Below are 26,219 nucleotides of genomic sequence, written 5' to 3'. Positions count from 1 at the left end.
CCTGGAAACTAGAGGAGGCAGGTCAGTCCATGGAGCAGCTAAATGTTCATGTTTGACACTGAATGGACATTATATGCTGGGTCAAAAAATATGTGAGATAAAATTAAGTTGAGCACAGCGTCTTGTTGGGATAAAATCTGACAGGATCCAGTTCTTTTTTCTTCACTGTCAGCTTCTTTAGATTGCAGAGCTGCCTACAACCCTACCCCTGCATCTCAGGGTTCTTAAGATAAAGGCAAGATAAATTAAGCACATGGGGCAAATCCCGGTCCCATTGAAGTCAGAAGAAATTTTGACATTGACCCCTTTAAAAATGGGATCCTCGGGTTTTTAAATAAATAGGTCTTTGATCAAAATCGGCCTCTCCTCATGTGCCTGCCAGAGTCTGAATTGTCTAGTGTCCTCCAACAGCTAAACTGGTCCTTATTGTGCTGTCGTAGGTGGCTGCGGTGGCACTGGTTTGTTGGGAAAACCCAGAACTCTGAACAGAACAGGTAAGTGAAAGAGAAGGACTTGCTTGTCTGTATGAATATGTATAGTGCAGATCGGGTCTATCTGGCTGTAGTTGTTCGGTGTGTTGCAGATTGGGGGCCCTGAGCTGTCTGATGTGATCATTCATGTTGGCCGACAGGATAAACTTCTGCAGACACGTCCAATAGTTAATATCGCACCTGTGATATCTCTGTACATCACCAATAGCCTCATGCACCCACATCACCTCATTGTCTTCAGCAGAGCGTTGGGGCTTCAGCTGGTGTGGGTCGGGCCTGAGACATGCTGTACAAGCAGGCCCTTAAGTAGCCTAATGATGCCCTCCATCCCTCCCCCATCCTTCACTAGCCATCACCAGCGCTCTCCTTTGGTCCTCTTCCCTCGCCTCTCTCCTTGACTCCCCCCCCCCTTCAATCACTCCTGCTTCCTGCCCCTTCTTTTTTCTTCTTGCTGTTCCCTGGGGCTTTCTATTAGGACTCTTTTCCCGACGCTGCTCTTTCTTCTCCTATGGCTCCCCCTCTTGCTCAATTAGTCTCCTCCTTTGGCTCCTCCTCCATCCCCCTGGCTCCCTATCTTGCTCCTCATTTCCTCTGCTCTCTTCCCGGTCCCATTCACGGTTGCATTGGGTAGCAGAGCAGCACTCCCCATAGCCTTTCTCTGCGTGCGTGTGCGAACGTGTGCACCCACTGGCAAACTAGCAAGTTCCATGTAAGGGGAAATGGTTAACAAATGCCAAAGGGAAAAGCAATCACCACTTGTCACTGATAAGTTGCATTGTACTGCCAAAATGGTTGCCGTAGTCTCCTGTCCATTTTTTCTCTTGATGGTCTGACTGACTCACCAGCACTTAATATAACTCAGGTCATATGAAATAATTAATTTAGCTCATGTCTGTCTCTAGCAACACGAGTGCTGCACCTGATACAGCTGCTAACTGCTGCCAGCGTTTGCTGTAGAGAACTGAGCTTCCATAAAGAATCAACTGCTTTCCACCAGGCCCAGGTTACCTGAAGGCTGTCTGCAGCAACCCTAGAAAAGGCAGCAGAGCAAAGCCGTGATCTTGGCCCCAACTGAGCCCAAGGACTTGGAATAAAAAGGCCGGAAATAAGGACAAAAGCTTCTCACAAGCCATATTCATAAAGAGCTTTACAAGAGCTGTCAGATAGCATTGGCTTGGAAGTGTTTCTATCATTTTAAAAACTATTTTTCCCTATGGCAACATTTTATAGATTTTAATGACAGGGTAGAAACCAGTGGGGTTCTATAGAAATCTCTCTAAATCACCTATAGCCAGGGGTTCTCAACCTTTTTCTGTCTGAGGCCCCCCACCCCAAAAAAACGTGCTATAAAAACTCCACGGCCCACCTGTGCCACAACAACCGGTTTTCTGCATATAAAGGCCAGGGCTGGCATTAAGGGGTAGCAAGCAGGGCAGTTGTCCAGGGCCCCATGCCACAGGGGGCACCACGAAGCTCAGCTGCTCAGGCTTCTGCTTCAGCCCCAGGAGGTGGGGCTTGGACCCCAGGCTTCAGCCCCATGCAGTGGGACTTCGGCTTTCTGCCCTGGGCCCCAGCAAGTCTAACACTGGTCCTGCTTGGTGGACCCCCTGAAACCTGCTAGCGCCTTCCAGGGGCCCCCGGAGCCCTGGTTGAGAACCACTGACCTATAGAATGTAACAGAGAAATTTCAGCTTTCGGCAGAATTCTTAAAACAACGTATGGAGTTTAAAAGGGATCCAGTGCACAGAATACTGGAGTCAGGAGACCTTGATACTGTTCCAGACCCTGCCACTGAGCTGCTGTGCAACTGTAGGCAAGTCACTTACCCTCTCTGTGCCTCAGTTTCCCCACCTGTAAAATGGAGATAATGCTCCTTACCTTCCGAAAATCTTTTGAAAAATGCTACCAAGAGCTAGATGATTATGTTGTTTTATTAATTATATCTCTTCTTATGGACTAAAAATTGTGCCTCTCAGCTCACGAAATCTAAGGACAGAAAGTAAAATATTTACCTCATTTATCCCTCCCTGATCCCCTTCCTGTGGTGTTGATGCCAAATTTAGCCAACAGATAAGATTTCAAGTATTCAGAAAAGCTCATTGGATGCAGTGTCCAAATGATCAGAGTTTCACAAGGATATCAACATTCACATCAGAGCAAAACAAAGATGAGGAAAGGATTTTTTAAAAAAATGGGTGTTCCTCTTCTCTATCTTGTCCTCTGCAGACTTCCTCTTGTTCTCTCAGGGGATGGCCCGTAGGCGAGAACCTCACTCATTACATCAACCAGTGTCCTCATGGTGTGCATTGAAGACCTGATTTAAATAGAAAAGGCAATAAACCCTTCTGGTAATTACTGAGAACTCAGCTATTCTCCCCAATGTGTATTTATTCCTGGGCAGATCACTCCCGGGTGAGGGATGCATACTCCATGTTGAGTCTTTTTCAGAAAACTGTATTTTTGGAAATATTGCTAGGGAGCATCAGGCTAACATCCTAACATCACCCCAGTGCTCAGGGCAAGGTGCAGTTACTGAAATGCCCGTACTTGCCATTAGCTATTCCACAAGCAGCAGAACAGGAATGGCAACATCTCTGGAAAGAGTCTGAATTTGATTCTTTCATTTAACACTTGAGCTCATTCAAAAAGAGAAAAAAACAGCCTCCCCTATAAACACTGGATGTTGCATTATGAGAGGAAAATAGTCTTTGCATGCAGTTTCATCCGCTCTTATTGTGCTAATTATAATCCAGCCAGAAACCAAGCCTATGTGTATGATCACTAGTGTTGTGAATAAAGACAATGTTGTTCTTTCAGTGCTTTAAAAAACCAACAATATGTTCACACTTTTACTGTTCCTCGAAAACTAGCCAGCTAATAAAAAGAAGAGTGACTCACTGGACACGCATTGTACAGTCGCTGCTTTTAAAGGAACGTCTGTGCCTCGTAAGTGAGTTAGATGCCAGCGTATTTAGATGACAGGACGTTTTTGTTTTCAAATCTGCCTGAGTGGCAACTGGAAAGTGATAGTCTCTGATTTTTATGCTGGAGATGCTGGCACTGCAGAGTAATTCATCAGATGGCAAGCAAAGTGCAGCAGTAGGAAAAGGTTTTCACAGATGTTTCACTGCCATACTTGCAAACAGAGCTCAGTTGAATAGCGTTAAATTGATGCAAACAAAATTCCATTTCTTTGGCACTGAAGTTTTGAAACCCCAGAGCTGAGGGTGGGCCCCACTGACTAACACCCCCTCATGCCATTTCCAAGACTCAGCTGAGATCATTTCTGTATTACTGGCATTATAATTAAACTAATGGATACTTAGCTCATTAACTGGCCATTACATGTTCTACAACCCTCCATTCATCTTACATACTCAAGGCTTGTCCTGCAAAGTGCTGAGTATCCTCAGCTCCCAAAGAACCCATGGTGAACTTAGCATCTTGCAAGATGAGGCCCTTAGACAGCACGTAACTCATTTCCACCTTAGAAGGGCAGGATGGAGTGCTGGGCTGCTTCCCCCTGTGGTTAGCACTCTGCACTAGTAGATGAAAGACCCACATCAAATCTCTTGTCTCCTGGGCCAGCTAGTACTGAGGGGGGGAGCTTTGCATAAGCAGCCCTAGAAGTAGGGGGTTCTAGAGATAGCCCTGCAGTTTGCCTGCTTGTTGATCTAGTAGCAGCCCAAAAGACTCCTAAAAGAGCTGCAGGCCAAAAGGTCTCTGTGAGGTAGAATCTTTACAGACAGAGGAGTTAAAGAAGGGGGGCGGGGAAATTGGGCCAAGGAATCTTCATAGAAAATGCCCCCCGTCCTCCAAAGCAGAATAGCGTGCAATCTGTGCACATCCATCAAGCCACATAGGCAGCTGTTTGCAAGCCAAGTATATGGAAAGATGCAAAAGAGGGGGAGCATTCACTCATGCTTTGTGAGTGGAAACATGGCTATTTATTGAACAGCTAAAGCTGCACAAAGACTGGGAAAAAAGCACAACTTCATACATCCCGAAGCACTGTACAGATGGGCGGAAAAAATCTCCTAATGAAATATATTAGATGTCTAGTTCTCCATGCCGACTCGAGCAGAGATGAAAGTTGCATGAAGATATCCATAGCATAATTATTTTTCCAGCTTGAAAATGCTAGACAGCACACGAAAAGACCAATTTTTAGCTGTCTCATATATAAGATGAGTGACATGAGATTGGGGACAGATGCAGGGATACAGAGCCTTTAGTCCAGTGGTTCTCAAACTATTGTACTGGATGACCCCTTTCACACAGCAAGCCTCTGAGTGCAACCCCCCCCCTATAAATTAAAAACACTTGTTTATATATTTAACACCATTATAAATGCTGGATGCAAAGCAGAGTTTGGGGTGGAGGTTGATAGCTCGTGACCCCCCCCCATGTAATAACCTCATGACCCCCTGGGGGGTCCCGACCCCCAGTTTGAGAACCCCTGTTTTAATCTGTAGGCTGCTGGCTGTCTTGGGTTATTAGTGAGCGAAGGTCACTACCAGCCAAAGGGAGTTTGACGGTCTATGTGTCGTGAGCTTGGTGGTCTCAGTCCAGTTCCTATTGAACTGGTATCCACATCAGAAAACCCATCATAACAGGTAGTGCCCCTGTTGTTGTCAGTGTGATCAGAGACACCAAGGGCTAAACAATGGACTTGGAGGCTGAACTATCCGCTCCTTTCCAGAGGTATCCTCAGCCAACAGGTTGGTTAGTATGCGGGTGCTTGCACGGCTGCTGCTCGTCAGATCTACAGATGATAAAGCAAACAGGCCTGATTCTCTGTGGCCCCACACCTTCCGCGGGATGCTGCATTTTGTGTCCCCTGTGCCAGGAGTGGGAAATTGTGCCCATGCTGTGACCTCGGTGTAGCTCTGCAGGGCATGGGATTGGAGGCATTTTAGTGTTGCCAGTACAGACTTAGCTGCCAAGGTGATCACTACGAGTTGCACTGGGCGCATAATCAATACACAAGACGGTCAGACCAGAGAAATAAAATGGGTAGCTGGGGGAAGTCATTTAAAAAAAAAAGTCCATGTGCCCCTAGAAACCAGGGAAAGACACCAACATTCTTCCATGCCAGACAGCATTTCCTAGGGTTTAATGTCTGGCAGGTTTATTCTGTCAGTAAGATGGGCTGTATTAGGCCTACGGCATGATTTGAGGCGTAGAGATGTACATCTTTAGCAGACGTTAAATGTCTTTAAGTGTGTTGTGAGGAGGTGTGGACAGATGTCCTCGAATTAATGCCTGTTGTGCCAGTTATCCCTGAGCTTAGGAGAGCATGAACACAATTCTCCAACTTTGGAGCTGATTTTTGGAGCCTGAGTTTTTCCATTGACTTCAACGGGCTTTGGACCAGGTCCTTTGGGAGCAGCCTCCTCTTCTGACTATATCTTAAAGATGAACTCAGGGTCTAGTCTCCTTGCTGAGTCTCAGGTACTTCCACTGTTTGCTTCCCTATGCTTTCTAACAAGCAGCGAGTCTTGGGGTACCCCAAATAGCAGCGCTTGCCTGATTGTGTGATTCTGGCATCTGGAGAAACCAACAGAACTTACAAGTAAGTTCCTTGGGGCAGGGATTGTCTTTTGGGGCTGTGTTTGTACAGCACCATGCACAATGGGGACCTGCTCCCTGACTAGGGCTCCTGGGTGTTCCAGTACCAAAAATAACAACAGTCCATGGCAAAGTTAGTGTGTGCACAACCGAGGGGCAGTTTAACAGGGTCCACTATAAAACAGGAAGCAAAATGTATCATTCAAGCCCCGATTCAGCCAAGCACTTAGGTGCATGCTTAACTAAAAAACATGAACTTAAGTCTATCCTTATTTGGTGAAGCATTTAAATACATGCTTAATGGAGTTGACTTAAGCATGTGCTTAAAGTTAAGTATGTGTTTGGGTACTGATTCACCCAAGCAGTAAGACAGAGTTATGCCAGAGGCTGGTGAGTGATGTGAGCAGGTCCAGCCAAGTACGAGCGGTTCAAGTCCAAAGCAGCGATATTGGTACATATGCAAGTGGTTTGGAGCTGCTACCCTAATGCATCCTGCATCTTCGGGACAAAAGAGTTCCCTGTGCTTATCGAATAAACCAGGCCCAGTGCCAAGGATTCTCAACACCATATCGTGCCAGCACCGTCCTTCAAATTTCTGACAGCTGAGAATCTGGCCCCCTGTTCCTTAATTGTGCCTCACCCCTGGCTTGGACAGATCAGCTGCAGAGATGAGGGGAGTGGAGTTCGGTCTCTATGGACCACTCAGGCCTGGATTCTCTGCTGAAACTGACAACAGGGGCGTCAGTTGTAAGACTGTTCCTGTGCTATGCATACTTGTCAGTTAGGAACTAAACTCATATTATATAGGCCTCTGAACTGCTCTTAGATGGCAACAACTTTCAAGGGTCAGTTCTCCCCTGCAGCTGATCTTTGCTAACAGAGACCCAATCCCACTTCCCTGACTGCTCTTCTTGGCATTGGTGAATCTGAAAGCTGCAGGGCGGCGACTTGAACTTACACTGCTGCGAGGCAAACCTTCCATCAGCAGAGAATCAGGTATAGCGGAGCCTCGCTCTGCCAGCACCCCTCCATTCTCCTCCCATTTTCTCATTGACTTGAATGAAGTGAGGATTTCACCTAAAGGCTATGGCTAAACTAGGCATAGCCAAACCCAGCTTTCCTGACTCTCCCGGTCCTTTGTGTGAGCCACATGATCATTCTTCCCCTTCGCGCTCATAGTATCTGTGCATAGCATTGGTGCACGCTGTAGAACCCCCAGGCTAGAGTACTTTCACATCTGTTCAGAGGCAAAAAGAAATAAATAGTAGCCCCAGATTATTAGGTTTGCTGTCAAATAACGAGCAGTGTTTTTCTATAATTTAACACAGTGTTTATACACTGGCTTCAACAACTTCTTTGCTGAGCGTTAGAATCTCGGTTAGTATGTCTGCCTCTTGGAACAGGGCAACAGGACTTTGTGTGTATGCTGTATAATGAAACGTTTAACAGCCTAATTGACCTCTGGCTCCACTTTCACTGCAAGTGTTAATTAAGGAAGGGAAACATGGGTCAGTGTTTGGCACCAGCCATGTGCAGCGGCATTTTCATTTTCCTCTTTCCCTGGGAGGATATTTATTTTGTTTTGGAGGCACTGCTCCATTGCAGCAGACAAGCAGTCTTTAGAGGGACTGAGCATGTGAATCACAATGAATGCCGTTAAAAAACCCAACAACAGTAAAACAATAAAGTAAACTGAAAAGAGCTGTTTAATGGACTGAAGTGAACTGCCTGGCTCAGGGGACTGGTAACAGGATACTGAGTGTTTCAGCTCTAAAACACCAGTTCAAATCCAGCCCTGATTGGTTGTAAATAACATTTATTATGGCCTTCTGATGGCTGCATGGGAGCCCATGTGAAAGGAATGTATGGGCTCTGTCCAGTTTTTAGTGGACATGTGTCTGTATTACAAAAATCCCCAACCAAACACCACAATGCCCCAACTCTGTAGGTGCAGTGTGGAGACCGAATATCTAATTTCTCTTGCTACTAGTGATGAGTTCTGCTTGTCATCATTGTGTGGCAGATGGAGGAATGGCCCTGCCTGGGCACTACCTGTCCTGTTGACAAAAGAGAAAACGTAGGGATGGCAGGCTTGTCTGTACAGTGCCATTCCCCAGAGTTAAATCAATTTAAAAACAAGGCAGATTTTCAAAAGTGGCTAGAGTTTCAAAAGTGCTCAGTTCCCATTTATCATCATTCACTTGTTTGATCTGTGGTAGTGTCTCATGGCCACGCCTTCATTGTAGAAACATACAGTAGAGACAGTCTCTGCCCAGAAAGGTGCCTAATTGAAGTGGTCAGATTTTCAAAAGTGATCTGCTTCCAGCAGTGCCCTGGGATCTAGCTGTGGATGCTGAACACTCGAAAACCTGGCCCTCAGTCGATGGACCCTTTCCTAATATCAGCCTATTGCAACCTTAAAACGCCTCATTCTCTGGCATGTAAGCACCTACTGTTGCTGCTATCCTTGGTTTCTTTTTTCACAACTGCAAATAAAATGCATAGTGCCACATATTAACCCAGTATCAGTAAAGACCAATTTTGGGGCTCATTGAGGGCTCTGCCTGCTGCTGAGCTTTTTAAACACATGAATTTCAGTCGGATGTGCCTGGTTCTCCTCTCCCTTACAGCAGTGTAAACCAGGAGTAACTCCATTGACTTCACTGCAGTTACAGCAGTAAAGCTGATGCAAGTGAGACTAGAATCCTGAGCCCTGGGTATTATTATTTGTTAGTGGATAGGGTCTCATAAGAACAGCCACATCAGTTTGCAATCTGGTTAATAGTCTCAGCACATCTGAAGAAGCACAATAAAATTAATCTCTCAAAAATATTCAAGAGAGTCCTCATTTTCTACCCCTGGCAAGCAAGAGGAAAATTAGGCACACTCTTATAAATTCTTTGGGCGGCATTGGCAGCAAGAACTGGCTCATTGCTATTAATGGAAAGTATGTCCCTTCAGGCTCATAAAAGTTTTAAGACATGCTGTTGGGAAGATCTACGTTAACGTTAAATCAGATAATGGTATGTTATTAATTTTTTCATCTTCTCCTTCTTAATGGCATCAGCCAATTCAGTCATCAGCCTTTTACTGTTTCATGAGTGTCAGCTGATAGTAAAATGTGTTCCATTACTGTCTTTGGTTTTTTTTTCCACTGAATGCATCTGATGAAGTGAGCTGTAGCTCACGAAAGCTTATGCTCAAATAAATTTGTTAGTCTCTAAGGTGCCAGAAGTCCTCCTTGTCTTTGGAGTCTGTCAAAGGAATCTGTATCCTCTCACTGGGAAATTCAGAGAGTAATGCTTGTGAAACTATATTAGGGGATTTCAAATTGAAATGGCTGCATTCTGTAGGAGATGGGCCACTGAGGATGCAAATTTCAGAGTAACAGCCGTGTTAGTCTGTACTCTTTAATGATGACTAATAACCATCTTTCAAATGCTTAACTACTTAGTGCAGAGAGTGGATTTCATAGATCAGGTTTACTAGTTTTTTTATACAGGAATCTTGTTAAATCCCTCCAACCAATATTTCCTTTTGCCCAGGAACATGAATTAGGGCAGGGGACGGGGATGGGGGACGGGACATTCCCTTGCCCTTGGTCCCCGGACCTGAGCAGCCTATAAACCTGTTTCTTCTTAATATGATTCTGCAGCATAGAGTGACACTTTTGAGATGTGTCTGTGTCAGTGTATGGTGGAAATCTCCAAGTCACCTGGACTAGGACCTCTAGGGATAGAGAAGTAACTAGCACTGTGATTGTGTTACTGAGCCAGATTCCAATCTTGTTTCCTCTTCCTCGGTGGTGTAAAACCTGGCTTTATGTATAGGGTAGTGATGGCAGAATTGTGATCAAAAGGTCCCAGATATGATGGACATGTGGTCTGATTCCGGTTCTAAAGGGCAATATATCTATAAGCAGCCAGAGAACACTTGAAGAACCTTTATGATTAGGGCTCTGCCAAATTCATGGCTATGAAAAACGCATCATGGACCGTGAAATCTGGTCTTTTGTTTGCTTTTACCCTATACTATACAGATTTCATGGGAGAGACCAGAGTTTCTCAAATTGGGGGTCCTGACCCAAAAGAGAGTTGCAGGGAGGTCATAAAGTTATTTTAGGGGGGGTTGTGATATTACCACCCTTATTTCTGCACTGACTTCAGAGCTAGGTGGCCGGAGAGTCGCAGCTGTTGGCTGGCACCCAGCTCTGGAGGCAGCGCCCTGCCAGCAGCAACGCAGAAGTAAGGGTGGCAATACCCTACCATGGCTTCTGTGCTGCTACCCTCAGAGCTGGGCAGCCGGAGAGCGGCGGCTGCTGACTGAGGGCCCAGCTCTGCAGGCAGCAGCGCAGAAGTAAGGGTGGCAATACCATACCGTGCCATCCTTACTTCTCCGTCTCTGCTGGCGGTGGCTCTGCCTTCAGAGCTGGGTTCCTGGCCAGCTGCCCCGTCTCTCCAGCTGCTCAGCTCTGAAGTCAGTGCTGCCACCGGCAGCAGAAGTGAGGGTAGCAGTACCGCAACCCCCCCTACAATAACCTTGCAACCCCCCCACAACTCCTTTTTGGGTCAGGACCCCTCCAGTTACAGGACCCTGAAATTTCAGATTTAAATAGCTGAAAAAATGAAATTTACAATTTTAAAAATCCTGTGAATGTGAAATTGACCAAAATGGACTGTGAATTTGGTAGGGCCCTATTCGTGATGGAATTAAGCTCTCTTATACCAGTTCTCTTATACTCTTGCTTATACCAGACTTCTAAGAACATTTATGTGTGTATCCTTTTAATTTCATCCACCCACTATTGCACTATGCTTAGAAATGGACTGCTCAAAAGGGCTGTTTGTTTTGGGAAGTTTTTCACATCTGATTTATATGTCAGCTGTGGAACATTCAGAAGAGAAGCATTCAATGCCCTTGCAACTTTCTTTTTTCCAGGCAAGACTGGAAATGGAATGGAATTCTAATGGAATACAATGGAATTCTAAGCTTTAGACTTTTTTCACCTGCCTGTTCTATTCCTGTAATTAACTGATTGTGAGCTTGGCAATATCTTAGCCAGGCAGCACATTCTACTTGGCGTTCATAAGTATCTATTCACTTGTGGTTTCTGTGGTTGGAGCTCTTGCACTTTCTTAAAGATTCTTGTAATTCAAGTACACATTATAACTTTCTTCTTCGGATGTGGTAGTATACATTTGTAGAGTTGGTGTGGGTATATTTAGAGTAGGTGAAAACCTTTGTCATACTATCTGTTATTTTCTTGCAACGCTGGGATTCAAACATTCTAGACATCACAGTAATAGGCAATTTGTCTATAATTTTTTTTAGCAAACAGTAACACAGTTTTTCAGGATTAGTTGCTACTGGGGTGATGTTTACGCCAGCCACTTTTTGTGAAGTGGAAAACCTCTTGTGAAAAAATAAAAATGAATGAGCAGTTCAGAGGTGAATTAACTTCAGTGCTGTGATAGGTGAAGTGATTGCTGTACATGTGCCATATGCTACTTCTACAGCTTGCCATATGTTTATGTTTTAAACATTTTGGAATCTCTTGGACTGAAAAGCACTGTATAAATATATGTTATGTGATTATTACAGGAGGCTGTATTTAACAAGGTCTGAAGTAGCTGGCAAAGTTACATAATGTTTTGCTATCTATTCATCCACAAGCTTTTAAACCCAAACTGTTTACCTACACGTTGATTCATATGTTTGTCCAAATCTAAATGTTGTCATCAAATTCTAGATGTTCTTCACCACAGTCATTTGCCTGTAGGCTATATTCCTGTTCATAATAATTGTGACAAGTGTCCAGGTGCTCACCCTGACCCAGCTGTTTGCTTAGATATTCATCCCAGCAAACCCAAATCCAGCTGCGTACCCAGGTGTTACATCATGGACAGATGTTGACCTAGCTGTTGCTCTAAATCCAAATGTTTTTGCCAAAACCAGCTGTTCAGACAGGTGCAGTGAGGTGCATGCTTCAAAGCCCAATCTGCAGACAGGTGTTTCACTCACATTCAGCTGTTTTCTTGGGCATTCATCCAAATCGAGAAATGTATCCAGCTGTTCACACTGATACAGATGTGCCCGTGCTCCTCCCACGTGCCGAGGGACCCTTTTTTCTCAATCGCCAGAGGGCGGCTAGAGCCACGCCCACGACCCTGGGAGCCCCTCCTACCCAGCTGTCAATCCACTGAGTCTGGCCAATCAGCCCCCGCGACACAAACCGGCCCCGGCCCGGCGTGTGGCCAATCAGGGCGTGTTTGTGATTTCCATGGCAGCCGAGCGGAGCCGCGCCGCGGGCTGAAGGGCAGGAGCTGGCAGCGGCGGGAGCTCCCCTCGGCGATGGTGCCGGCCGGGAGCAGCGGCCGGGGCTCGGCGAGGGAGGCGGCGCCGACAGCAGCAGCCGGAGCCGGAGCCGTGACCCAGCCGCCTGCCTCCCTCCCGCCTCCTTCCCGGCGCAGCGCAGGTGAGGCGCTGACCCCGCGGGGGGGACCCCGACTCCTCCCTCCGCGGCCAACCCCCCCCCCCGGGACCCGTTATTCCCAGGCCGCCCCCCTGAGCCAGCCCCCCCGTGACCCCCCTCCCCATTGTGCACCCGTGACCCATTCCCCCCCACGAGCCAGCCCCGCTCGCCCCCCGTGACCGTTATTCCCGATCCAGCCCCCCCCGTGACCCCCGCCCCCATTGTGCCCCCATGACCCATTCCCCCCCCCCGAGCCAGCCCCGCTCGCCCCCCGTGACCGTTATTCCCGAGCCAGCCCCCCCGTGACCCCCGCCCCCATTGTGCCCCCCCCCCGAGCCAGCCCCCCATGACCCCGCTTCCCGTTGTGCCCCCGTGACCATTTCCCCCCCCCCGAGCCAGCCCCGCTCGCCCCCCGTGACCGTTATTCCCGAGCCAGCCCCCCCATGACCCCCCTCCCCATTGTGCCCCCGTGACCCATTAGCCCTCCCCCGAGCTAGCGGCGCTCGCCCCCCGTGACCGTTATTCCCGAGCCAGCCCCCCCGTGACCCCCCTCCCTATTGTGCCCCCGTGACCCATTCTCCCCCCAGAGCCAGCCCCGCTCGCCCCCCATGACCGTTATTCCTGAGCCAGCCCCCCCGTGACTCCGCTCCCCATTGTGCCCCCTTGACCCATTCGCTCCCCCCCCCGATCTAGCGGCGCTCGCCCCCTGTGACCGTTATTCCTGAGCCAGCCCCCCCGTCACCCCCCTCCCCATTGTGCCCCCGTGACCCATTCGCCCCCCAGAGCCAGCCCCGCTTGCCCCCCCATGACCATTATTCCCGAGCCAGCCCCCCCATGACCCCGCTCCCCATTGTGCCCCCATGACCCATTTTTCCCATCCTAGAGCCAGCCACGCTCGCCCCCCATGACCATTGTTCCCGAGCTAGCCCCCCCGAGACCCTGCTTCCCATTGTACCCCCCAGAGCCAGCCCCATTTGCCCCCCATGACCATTATTCCTGAGCCAGCCCCCCTGTGACCCAGCCTCAGATGTCTTCCCTTCCCCCCCTCCCGTGACCTAGCCCCCAGCCAGCCCTTTTATACCCCAATATGATCCATCCAGTCCCCTCCCACACCTCTGAATCATTCCTCCATCACCCCACCAGTACAGAGGCCCCTTCTCCCCCTAAAACCAGCTCCTGTCAATCACTCACTGCCTCCTCATCCCTTTTCTACCCCTCATCTCCAAATCCTGGTTTAGCCCCCCCCCCCCAGCCAGTCTTCCCTCATTGCATTCTGCCCCCATCTCCACATCCTGCTTCCCTCTCTCTCCAGCCCCTGCCACCAATGTCTTTCTACTCTCCCCATGTCTGTTTTTGGCCATATGGGACTGACAGCGTTTCATCCTAACAGAATACACGAAAGTGTCAGTGGTTGCAAGGGCCAGGAATCCGGCTTGCTTGGTGTCTCTGTTTGCCTTTGGTAGCCAACCTGTGTGTGCGCACCGTTTGGAAATATAGGTGGTGCTGTGAACTCTTTCTACAGGAGGTGATTGCTCTTTCGCCTGGGAAGAAAATGTTCTATAATTATGTATTTATTATTTGCTGGCCAACACAATTTCAAAGCAGGAAAAGTTTAAACAATTTAAGATTGTTTCTTCGAGGAAGTATACAAGAGCTAGAGCTCCATTGCTGAGTAACTCTAAGGACTATGCTGGGCAAATATCCCATCTTAAATGATAAAATAAGGCTTTCTGGAAGTTCATGATTTGCAGTAGGAATGCCCTGTTGTTCTATGTCTATGTACATACAAGACAAAATACATATGCATGTTCTCTGTTTACTAGCTTTATGCTAATAAAGCTTTGTAAATTTCATCATACAATGTGTGCACATTGTCCTTCCTTTACTCACCTAATTGAAAAGGGCTTTTGGCTTTTCAACTTTACAGCCATTTCTTCCCTTCCAGAAAAGGCTGGGATCAACCATTAGAAACTGCTTTCAGTATTAGCAGAAATGCAAATGATTTTCTAACAGGATTTGGCCTCCTAGTGGCTGTCTTTGTTTTCTGTAGAACTGGTTTCACCCTTGAATCTGAATTTTATACAGCATGTTGAAACAGGCAGGAGAATGGAATTTAATGATGCTACCTTTACATAGCTGTCGGATGCTTAGGGGGAGGAAAGAAGATATAGTTAGTAACTTGGGTCATTTTGGAGAAGGAGCTTTACTTCTGTGTTATGGAGCCAACATTATCAATTAGCAATATTGTAAGATCTCTCCTAAAATTACAGGTTCAATTCCCAAAACAGAGTAGCTGTTTATTTCTTGGTTCCTTATCAGGACAGAAATCATCCTTCCCTGACATTCTAACTTTGAATTTAACCTTTACAATTATACATAAAACAGAATATTGTTATAAAATCTTTGAGTAACCTGTATATTGCAAGACCTCTGCTGGTTCAATGTTAATACAGCAGGGAATCCTAGAATATGATACTAAATAATAATAATAATAAAAATACTCTAAAAGTAAATTGATTTATTTTAACCAGTGCCTTAGGCGTGTGGTTTTAATCTATAGGACAGATGTGACTTATTCTAATCAGGAAAAAATTCCTATAAAAATTGATTAACATGATCCTAAAAGTGCAGAGCTGTTTTAGACTGTTTGGCCAAGATTGTCAGTTAAGCTGTTTAGTAGGAAGACTGTCATATAATATTGATCTGTGGGTATTACTTCACTATCTGAAGTTGGTATAAATGTATGCATTAGGGATGTAAAAGGCAGCTTGTATATAGCTGTTTCATAATCTTTTGCAGTATTACACTTATGTGGGCATAAGTCAGTACAATTCCAGAAATTATTCATGTCATTTGTATCACTTTAGAAATGACCTAATTACAGTTACATTTATTCTGCAGACTCAGGGAAATGTACTATATAAATACAGCCCTTATAAAATAAATTAATAAACTTCTCCAGCAGAATGGAACTGTATGGTACGGTATTTGTGCACCTGGGAGCTATGCAACAAACTACAGTTCTGTAGTCGCTAATGGGTATATTGCAGGTTTACTGTTGGAACAAAATGTAATATGGGGGAGTATGATAAAAAGGAGTGTGTATATAGATGCTGCATGTAAAATATGAAATATATTTCTATATATTTTTAAATTGGCAGTAGGCAACTGTTTTAATGTGACAAGATGCAATCATCATACTATCTGATAACTTTTTTTGGAATGTAAGCATAAACAATGTGTTCTAGAACACCCAAATATGTTCCTGAGAATATGCAATATATATAAATATGAAGTATATGTAATTATAGCGGAGACTCTCACATAATGCTATAGTTAACGCTGAGTCACAAATCGCATTATATTCTTGTCTTAAATATATTAATTAAATGGGCTTATCTGCTTTCAGATGAGAAGGGCAACTCCCCCTGATCCTAGTACAGTAATCTTATGTTTGGTGCTCTGTTTGGTACTTTTGTAGTTGAATGGAGAAATCATTCGGGTTAGTTCTTCACTCTTGTTATCTGGGAACAAATAACCATAGGTAACGATGGTTGTCACAGAGTTAGTAGAAGGTAAGGTTTGTTACCATGACAGATTGTAGGATTGGTGGTGGAGAGAGATTTTATGTTACAAACTGAAAAAAAAAAAAAAAAAAAAAAAAAAAAAAGGAAAAGGTCTCACTTTGTCCTTAACCCACCGATTGACTTTTTATGTATCTATAGCATATGTGATACATGCACCTTTTACAGTCCCTGATTGTTATGGGGCAAGTTACATTTAATGGAATCTGGCTATTTCCATGTATGTGTGTGTCTTCCACAATATGGAAATCTCAAATTCAGCGGTGATATAAATTGGCAGTGGAAAAACTTAATTCAGGTTTTCCTAGTTATGGTCAATTTTCTCACCACTTCAACAATTTTAAGAAACGTTTGTCTTGAGTATAAATGTGGTACTTGGATCTCTTTTATGTATATTGTAAGAGAACTAGGAGATTAGAACAATACATAAGAAAGTGATGGAAAGAGGCCATCACTTTTGTGTGTGTGTGTGTGTGTAAATTAGATAGTTTTCTCACTAGGAAACTGGATTCAAGTGGTTGTTATGTACTAGTCCTTTAAGTAAACAAAATGCCAGTGCCATGTAAATGGGGAAAGAAAATCAAAAAGGAGAGACGACAATATGATGGAAACAATCATAGAGCTTGGAGAGTCTGTATGGTCTGGAAGCCTGAGCATAGCATTAGAACTCAGGATCTCCGTATTTCTAATTCTGGTTCTGCTTTTGATTTGTGACCTTGGGCAAATTACTTAATTTCTCTGTTTCTGTTACTCAATCTGTAAAATTGGGATAATACACATTTAACGGCACTGCAATGATGTCATGAGAATTAATGTTTGTATAGTGCTTTGTACATGTATAATGCTACTGAAATATTTATTTTTTCAGAGTGAAGGGGAAGGGTGGTTTATAATGTCCCTCATTGGAATGGTCTGTTAAATGAGCCTTTCTTGAAAGGAGCAATTTGTGCAGCTGTTTTAAGTGGTATACAATAAATATTTGACTTATGTTTCTCAGTGTAGTGCTATAACATTTTGTTTCAGTTAACTTGCCTATACATTCTTCTTTGTGGTGAACATACATGAAAAATCAAAGGCAGGTCAGCTGATTGAATTAGAGGATCTGTGGAATTCCTTTAAGCCCTTTCTTTAAGTGTGCCTTTTGGAAAGGTTGCTATAAACTCATACAGATATGTGATTGTTCCTAGCATTTCATTACTGTTTAAATGGGTTTAATCTAGATCAGTGGTTCTCAATCAGGGGTACGCGGAGGTCTTCCAGGGGTACATCAACTCATCTAGATATTTGCCTAGTTTTACAACAGGCTACATTAAAAGCACTAGCAGAGTCAGTACAAACTAAAATTTCTTACAGACGACTTGTATGAAATGTATGTACGTTATTTATATTTCAACTGATTTATTTTATAATTATATGGTACAAATGAGAAAGTCAGCATTTTTCAGTAACAGTGTGCTGTGACACTTGTATTTTGTGTCTGTTTTATATGTATGTAGGTAGTTTTTAAGTAAGGTGAAGCTTGGGGTACACAAGATGAATCAGACTCCTGAAAGAAGTACAGTAGTCTGGAAAGGTTGAGAGCCACTGATCTAGATCACTTCCACTGATACCTGTAGGTACCTTTTAAAAACAATATTCCAAAAATATTTTTGTTTCAAAGGGATTTCTTAGGGATCTTCAGTATTTCTTGCAATCCTAATGGTCTTACTGTGTGGTGATTCCTTATACAAAATACTGAGTCAATAGTAATGATCTGAGGCAAAGTAGGGAAGCAAAAGGCTGGCTGTACAAAGGTACAAAAATAAAGAGCCAAGTTCCAGAAATGAAATGGCTGAGTTTAAACAAAGTGTAATTTGGATGAACGTTTTTCCTTTGGAGATGTGTTAATGAGTTCTGGGGAAGGGTGAAGCATGGTGGGCAGAAGAAAACGTGTCCCAGACCAGTATTTTACTTCATGTTAAAATGGCTAATGCTTGTAATTAAACTCTTTGTAGATGTCCTAGCTCAATACAATCTACATTTTGGTTCACCAGGTAACATTTTTGTTACATTAGCTCGGTGGTTTGAGCATTGGCCTGCTAAACCCAGGGTTGTGAGTTCAATCCTTGAGGGGGCCATTTGGGATCTGGGGCAAAAATTGGGGGTTGGTCCTGCTTTGAGCAGGGGGTTGGACTAGATGACCTCCTGAGGTCCCTTCCAACCCTGATATTCTATATTCTATGAACTTGTTAGTAATTTTTTTTGCCTATTGATTAGTCTAGTGCAGTGGTTCCCAAACTTTAACAATCTGCGAACCCCTTTCACAAAAATACCAGACCTCACGAACCCCATCCTAAAAATGAATATTTCCAGGGATTTTCTCCCTTACTTCAGCATAAATGATAGAAGCAGTGATCTTGGCAATAATTTGTTTTTTTTATGACACGCTTATTACACACTGTTTATTATTATTTATCATTACATTATGAAAACGGCAACACTCTTCCAAGATTTCACTTTTGTAGCTCATATCACTTTGATTAAGCCTCCTACATGTTTCATCAAGGAGTACCAGACGTGAAACAGCATGAAGGTATTTAAGAAGCCAACTCAAATAAAGAGTGCCTCCCACAAGCATTTGGGTCTTGAGCAGTCCAGGCAAACAACGCATGACTACAACAAAGCTTAAACTTGTTCTGCAAGGAAGTCATGGTCGCGGAGGTCGGACTGCTGGCCTCCGCGCCCAGAGTTCCTAGGGACAGTTCTATACGCCATTACAGAACTTTTTTCTGAGAACCCTGTGATACATTTCACAAACCCCAGTTTGGGAACCACTGGTCTCGTGACTTCTGTAGTGCCTGATTTCCTGCTGCCCACACAGTATTTGGTGGTGGGGTAGAACCTTTGTTCTGCACAGGAAGGTTTAAGAATCCTTTACAATAGGTTTTTTGCTTGCAGCTTAAAGGACAAAACTGGACTTGGGCGGGACTGGAAGAAAGGGTATGATCCAAGCGGCTGAGGAGCCTGCCAATTCTTCTGTGTTTGTTACCTCAGCTAGAGGCAGGTTTGACTAGATAGGCTTCGGCTCTTTAAGTAAAATAAGCAAGGGCTGTCCCAGCCAGGGATTACTTAAGCCTCCCTCTGTTGAGCAGGGAAACAGGCTGGTTCAAAGAACTAAGTGTCAGCAAAGCAGAGGCTTCTGGGGATTCCTATCTCATTTCCTCTCCTGCCTTCCAGGAGGTCTGGCAGAAGTAAGTTGCTGTTAAGTTGGATGGAAAGAATGCATAACTGCCCAGGCATATATCATCAGCCATTGCTATCCAACCGTCTCTTTTCTTAGCTCCAGAACATGGAGGAAAGGGTGGGAAAGCAGCTTGGACCTGAATGACCAAATAATTGGGGCACTTGGCCCAGCTCATCCTTTCAATCCACCCCTTCCTGCTGTATTTTTACCAGGAGATTATTTAGCTCCTTTATGATGTCACTCTCAAATGGGTTTCCTTTTACAGCTTCTATGGGAAGGTTTAGCCCAGCATCTCTGGGTAAAAGAGGTTAACTTCACCAGAATGGTCACCGGACTGCTCCTTGACCTCAGACCTTGCAGGGTTGAGATTTGTAACCTCTCGGGATGTGGATTTGTGGGCAAGAGCAAGTCCTGTTATTCCTCAGAGACACAGGCCAGGAGACTAAGGAGCAGGGGGAAGACCTCTTTCTAAGAAGGAAAGTGAAACTTTAGGGTGTGTGGGGTAGAAGTTTTCCAAGACAAAAGTAAATCCTCAGAGAAGTTGGAGAGCCCTATTTTTCCTTTGCAGTTGGAGTGGAAATCTAATAGGCAGAGACATAAACCAAAGAACTGCCCAGAACAGGGCAAAGCTATCTTGAATTGTCTATACCTGCTGAGGGAGAAACTAGTCATTGTTCTCCTGCCTCAGTCCCCTTTATCTGAGTCATATCAAGGGAATGAACGGGCTCCAGGGAAAATGACCAAAGGCTTGGTGGCCTGATAAAACAAAGCCAGATGCTATATGGCAAACCCTCCTCCCAACAATTTTCTTCAGAAGCACCTTGCCAAAAAACTATAAAGCATACCACTCAGGAAAAGCAAGATAAAACCCATAGAAATCTAAACAGTCATAGACGGCAAGTTATATGTCGTTCCTGTGCTCCACCAATACTTAGGAAAGTGGGCCCGGCTCCACCAATGTTTGGGCTTACCACGCTTCAGGGGGACGCAGGTTCCAGGGCGGCCTGGGGGCACTAGTGGGAGGCCTGGCGCCAGCAGTAAGTGACCCGGCCACAGCCCGCTCCACCCCGCCAGCTCCCAGTGTTGCTCAGGGGAGGGGGCGGAAGCTGGACATAGGTGGGGTGGGGGCTTGGGGGAAGGGGTGGAATGGGGGCAGGGAGGATGCAGAGTAGGGGTGGTCTGGGGCCGGGTCACTCGCTTCTGCCGGCACCATGCCCCCTGTAACCCCCAGGCTGCCCTGGACCCCGCGTCCCCTTGAAGCGCAGGGCCCAGGGCAGTTGCCCCAGTCTGTGCTATGGATGGGATGGCTCCGTTCTGGGCACCACCAAAAATTATATAAACCTGGTGCCCATGAGTACAACTACACTTTGTCTTTTTGGGAAGAGGCCCAGTTATCAGAATTTGATCCAGTGGTTCAAAAGAAGGAAGTGGAGGACAAGCTAACTGTTCCAGAATATTTCATAGAATCATAGAATATCAGGGTTGGAAGGGACCCCAGAAGGTCATCTAGTCCAACCTCCTGCTCCAAGCAGGACCAATTCCCAGTTAAATCATCCCAGCCAGGGCTTTGTCAAGCCTGACCTTAAAAACCTCTAAGGAAGGAGATTCTACCACCTCCCTAGGTAACGCATTCCAGTGTTTCACCACCCTCTTAGTGAAAAAGTTTTTCCTAATATCCAATCTAAACCTCTCCCACTGCAACTTGAGACCATTACTCCTCGTTCTGTCATCTGCTACCATTGAGAACAGTCTAGAGCCATCCTCTTTGGAACCCCCTTTCAGGTAGTTGAAAGCAGCTATCAAATCCCCCCTCATTCTTCTCTTCTGCAGGCTAAACAATCCCAGCTCCCTCAGCCTCTCCTCATAACTCATGTGTTCCAGTCCCCTAATCATTTTTGTTGCCCTTCGCTGGACTCTCTCCAATTTATCCACATCCTTCTTGAAGTGTGGGGCCCAAAACTGGACACAGTACTCCAGATGAGGCCTCACCAATGTCGAATAGAGGGGAACGATCACGTCCCTCGATCTGCTCGCTATGCCCCTACTTATACAATATACTTATACTTATTTGACGACACCTTTAGAAGGGCAGCAGCAATGCTGTTCCCCTGTTAATTCACCTTTGTAGAAAGTTGTCTCTGGCCAAAGAGTAGCTGCAGCAAAGGATTAAATTTGACGCTCACTTGCTCCTTTCTCCTAACTAAGGTTTGAACTTTAAAATGCACTGGACTGCTTAAATGCCTTAGTGAGCACCGGCAGCTCCACTTCTCTTAAACAAGGAAAGTATTATTTTTTAAATTGTTCTAATGTAATACAATGGGAAGTGAAACTTTGTTATCCTACTAACATTAACTTGCCATGTACTGGACTTCGTGGAGTAACTCCACTTACTGTGACTGAATTCATGACTGCACAGAATTTAACTGACTTCATATTTGTAGATATATTCAGTAAGTGCAATGTGAGAGAGTTAATCACTCACTTTGCTTTGTTAGCATCCCCTTGTGGATTCCTGGCTCTGGTGCTCTCTGTGAATAAATTCATTTATTTGTACTTCTGGCCAAAAGTACAAAGTGTGGCTAGGATTACAGGGGAGAGAGTTAAAATAAGCTCCACAAGTTTCAGCAAAAATTGTGGAATATATTCTGCAGTAGGCTTGATGTATATGTGGGTTTTCTATAAATAATATTCCAATTGAAGACACCTACAGCAAACTAATGCCTCCGATGGTTCGTATTATGGTAACCAGAAGTCCCTTAGGACAATCAGTACTCCTGACATGTAAATTAGACTATAACCTAAACCTTAAATAGCACTCATTATTCAGTTTGTGCAGGGCATTTGGCATACTATGAATATGAAATATTTTACATTCTATTTTTCATATTTAGATTTTCTGCTAATTTATATTTGATTTACCAAATCAATTGTAAAAGTACATGTAATGAGTCTCTCTATATATGTATATACATATGTGTGTGTGTATATACATAAAAACTTCCGTACATAAGAATATATTGTATATGTTCTAAAAACCAGTGGTATTTACTGGGTAATATTTTACTTACAATATATTTTTGAATTTAGCAAGGTTTAGACTATTATTAGATATAACATAGGGAGGGAAGGAGTGGTTGGAACTGAAGCCATCAGGGATCTGAACAGGCCCACACTGGCTTGTTTTAAGTCTGTTAATTGTTTTTGTTTTCTGTTACATACTTTGAAAGACACATGATATTTAACTGTAGATCTTTTTGTATATCTGACACCCTGAGAGGCTCAATTGAAGGCATAACTTTATTCAAAACTAACCAGTATCTAATATGTATAAATAGACACACTTTGTGACTTTGGGCAAATCATCTAACCTCTCTGCACCATTTTTCCTTCTTTAAAATTGAAATAACAATTCTTGCTTCAGAGGTACTGCAAGACTTTAAAGCTAAAACATTTTAAGATCCTTAGTTGACAGACATTATATCAGTGAAAAGAGTTATTTACACTCTTTAAAATTTGACTTTCCTTCAAATTATAATCTGGAGAAGAATGTGTTCTGGAGTATATATCTTTAAAAAGAATTCTATCTGAGTATTTTACACATCTAATTGGCTTTCAAGAGTTGAGTCATAGTATGACTCGAGAAAATTTATTAGAGCAATTGAGGGGGAAACAAGTATCTAGCCAAACCACTGTTGCTTATGTACTGGTACTGCAAATCCAGCCTGGGAAGTAAAGTTTAACTGTTTGCCTGCAGGACTGGGTAGGGTCCTTCAGTAACACTGGTACTCAAACAAGAAAGTAAAAAAGAGAGCCAGTTTGTAACAGGGAAAATATCATTGTTTATCCATCTCCATTTGGTGAAATTGTTACAGAAGGAAATGATGCCTTTAAGAGGGTGTTTAAAAACTGGATTGTATAAAATACTTCAATACATAGCATGTTTCCGAACCAGAAGAGGGATTGCGCTGTAGTGCGTTAGTTTAATCTGTTTTGACAGCATTCATTTCTGTACCTTGACAAAAGTGAAATGACTTAAAAAAAAAAACAAAAAAACAAAACAAAAAGGAAACTCCACAAATAAGGGCTTTCATGCTGTCTTTAGAGCCTGGGGAGATCTGTCAGTGCTCTTGCTGCTGCTGGGCTAATTGGTTTTCTCATGTTTGTCATATGGGTGCTTGCCCGAAGATTTAATGAAAAGCAGCCATGTATTCAGATTGCTAACCTTAGGTGATGGATTTTTGGCAACAAAGGGCCCTCCTCTCTTCTTACACGTAAATAGCATGAATGTGCACAGATGTATGTACATGAAGCTCAAGATGGGCTAAAAAAAGGAAAGAACTTGCAGGTGCTGTTCATAGAGAATCTGAACATTATCTGATATATCTTATTCCACCCAGGGCTCAGCTTCACTTTCTGTTTTGGTAAAGCTTTATTACATAATTAAATATTAAAACATTATGCAAGGTTTTAGCTTTTCATATTGAATGCTGAATCTTACATCAGGATTTATTATACATTCTCCCCCTCCCTCATTTAAATAGCTGTTTAATATTGTAGCTGAACCTCAGCTGAAGTTTAATACATTCCTACTTCTGTAAGTAGTTTTTCAACTTGCAGCATGGTCAATTGATAAGTTTAACACCAGTGAGAATATAAATATATAATTTCCCTGTACATCAAGACAGAATTCAAAGCTTTGAAGATAGTAGAGGAGTAAAGGACAGATTTAAAACCTGTCTAGTGAAGAACATTTTAAATAGAGGAGGGGGAAATGACTTGTTCTAGAAGCTGTGGATGTGCAAAGAAGAAAAAAATCTGAATATTGGGGTGGGTGGAATTCTCCCATTTAAAACCTGAAAAATTATTTAATCAAGGGCCAAGTCTCACCACATTGGCACACCCAAAGTTCCCCTTGAAGTAGGATTTGAGTGCTTGTTTACTTGTTGCTGCTATGTTGGCTTTTTTTAGTGCCTGGAGGCCCCAAACAAAACTGAAGCCCCACTCTGCCAAGGTGCTAACACAAAGTAAAAGATAATCCCTGGCCTCAGAGCTTTCAGTCAACAGTATTGCAATCAATTAAGTCAAAACTTGTATTTTGTGATTATTTAACAAATAAATCTGACTCACTAGCACAGTTGGAAATGTAAAATGGCTACATATTTTCTTTATATTTAAAAGTAGTTTACTGGATCTATTATTTCCATAATCTTTTGTTGATAAAATAAACATATTTTTTTTAAAATTACGATTTTTTTTTTGGTACAAACAACAAGCATACATTTGTAAATAGATGTGTGTTTACATGTACCACTTGAGATGGTTCCAGTTCTCTCTCTACCTCACAGATAGCGAATTAGTTAAGTTTCTTCTTCGTTGGTGCCTGAGCCTTGGTACTAAAGCTGTTCTTTGCTCCTGGCACTTTCTTTCCTGAGGTCAGAATTCATTTGCGCTGTCTGAGTCACCCGTCAATAACTTCTTCAGTTGAGAGGTCCATTTCAGATTCTCATAAGCAAAAGAATACTTATTTTAAAGTTTATGGAAATAGAGCACAAACAACAAAATAAAAATAAAGATATTTGACGTTCCACATTCCAAACCCAAAAAGAAATAGAAATATTTTTGTGGGTGTATTTTGTTTTGACTGCTTTATGAAAGTTCTTCCTCTTTTTCCCCCTCCAAAGCAGTTTTCCTGAAAGCTCTAGAATTTTTTTTAATTGCATTATTTAAACGCGTGTTTTTATTAAGGCATTTGCAACATGTAGAGTTGCATAAACTTGACAAAATTGTTGACAGTCAATTAGTGCCACTAATGATCATTGGTTGCCATTTTCTTTAAATGATAATATTAAATTTATGCTCTTTTTAATTGGGAGCATGCACTTTACGTTCAGATTGTATGCTAAAAATACCTTATGTCTACTTCTAAATTGATTTGATTCAAGCTCCTTACTGAAGTATAAAATTTAATTTATTTTTACCTGATGTCAGTTTTCTGCTGATCATTTCACCTTAACAATTTTATTTAGCTTGGTCTGTTAAACAGATATAATGCAGTAGTTTCTGTCATTGTTCGGACTGATTACATTCAAATTGCTTTGCTGATAACAGAATCATGTTATGAGCCCATTCCTGCAAGTCTTCTATGCGTGAAGCTCCCATTTATGTCTGAGCTCTCATCTTGGAGGGTTTGCAGAATCAGGGTTTTTATTTGATTTACTGAAACATAAAACTTGCTTCATTCCACACAAATTTTACTCTTCTCAAAAAGAGTAAATGAAACTTTCACATTATTTCTGTTGAAGAGGGTTTCCATTAACTTGAGGTATGTTTTAAATTTTTGGCTGATAACAACTGGTGTTGATGCCCTGGCAGCACTCAGGCTTGAGTCCAGTGTTGACCCTCATCCTGTGCCTTGGTCCCAGATCCCCACTTTGTTGCCTTACATACAGTAGAACCTCCTCGGGAATGGAGGTGGTTTGTAACTCTGAAATGTCTCTAACTCTGAACAAAACATTATGGTGGTTCTTTCAAAAGTTTACAACTGAACATTGACTTAATACAGCTTTGAAACTTTACTATCAGACCCATGAATAAAATGCAGAAATTGAGCTTGTTTTTGGCTTAATTGGCTTGTGAGTTGCTTGTTGGCTAGTTTTTGGCTTGTAACTTGTTGATTGTTTGGCTTGTAGTTTGTTGCTGCTTTTTTCGATCTGCTCCCGGCAAGGAGGGGCAAGCAGGGGCAAAGGGCAAGCAGGGGCAAGGGTGGGAAAGAGTCAGGGATGCACAGCGGGCCCACCACAGTCCCAGACTGCAGGCCGGGGGGATCTAGTTACATAGAGTGTTGGGGTTCTTAGGGATTGGCTTGTTTTGGGCTTGTT

The 26,219-nt window shown here is 43.7% G+C and overlaps 1 protein-coding gene across 2 annotated transcripts in view; it reads left to right on the top strand.

Moving 5' to 3' along the window:
• The first annotated feature begins 12,305 nt into the window (after positions 1 to 12,305).
• The window catches only part of TPST1 (tyrosylprotein sulfotransferase 1), a 60,954-nt gene continuing 47,040 nt past the window's right edge, over positions 12,306 to 26,219 (top strand). Inside the window, exon 1 of one of the 2 annotated variants that reach the window (XR_012155480.2) lies at positions 12,306 to 12,537. The gene's annotated coding sequence lies outside the window, so the exon portion shown is untranslated. The remainder of the gene's footprint in view (positions 12,538 to 26,219) is intronic. The other variant, XM_073315996.1, reaches the window with a different exon arrangement.

Source organism: Lepidochelys kempii, chromosome 17 (assembly GCF_965140285.1).
Source record: "Lepidochelys kempii isolate rLepKem1 chromosome 17, rLepKem1.hap1, whole genome shotgun sequence".
Taxonomy (NCBI): Eukaryota; Metazoa; Chordata; order Testudines; family Cheloniidae; genus Lepidochelys; species Lepidochelys kempii.
Note: the sequence above shows the minus strand (reverse complement) of the source record. Positions and strands in the feature narration are given on the sequence as shown.